The following is a 416-nucleotide window of genomic DNA, read 5'->3' on the forward strand; positions in this document are numbered from 1 at the left end:
AAAGTAAAATAGAAGTTAAAATGAAATGAATAAAAAAAGAAAAAACAATCCTTAAAAAAATATATACATGAAACAAAAGTATTTGCAATAAGAAATAATCGCTTCTATGAGTACATAATTGGCACATTGCAGTAGCAAGATATGTTTTCAGTACAACATCTGACACTGAGTGTTCATACGCACAGGCTAAGGTAATACAACTGCGGAGACCCCACTGGTTGTGAGGTAATTGACTTTCAAAGGTTGCACCCGCAGGGAAGAAAAACAACCCTCCTTTTCTAGAAATGTCTAAAATGTGAACAATACTGTGAGAAAGTTCATAGATGGTGCTGCATATCAACAGGAAATTTGTATCATGTTAAAAAAACATTTATTAATACCATTCTTACACTGCTTGTATCCAATATGTTCTTGAA

At 32.7% G+C, this 416-nt stretch overlaps 1 protein-coding gene across 1 annotated transcript in view; it reads right to left on the minus strand.

Moving 5' to 3' along the window:
* LOC119588093 (conserved oligomeric Golgi complex subunit 8-like) overlaps positions 1–416 on the minus strand; it is a gene marked incomplete in the record, with an annotated part of 12,586 nt that overhangs the window by 8,971 nt on the left and 3,199 nt on the right.

This window comes from Penaeus monodon, chromosome 23 (genome assembly GCF_015228065.2).
Source record: "Penaeus monodon isolate SGIC_2016 chromosome 23, NSTDA_Pmon_1, whole genome shotgun sequence".
Classification (NCBI taxonomy): Eukaryota; Metazoa; Arthropoda; class Malacostraca; order Decapoda; family Penaeidae; genus Penaeus; species Penaeus monodon.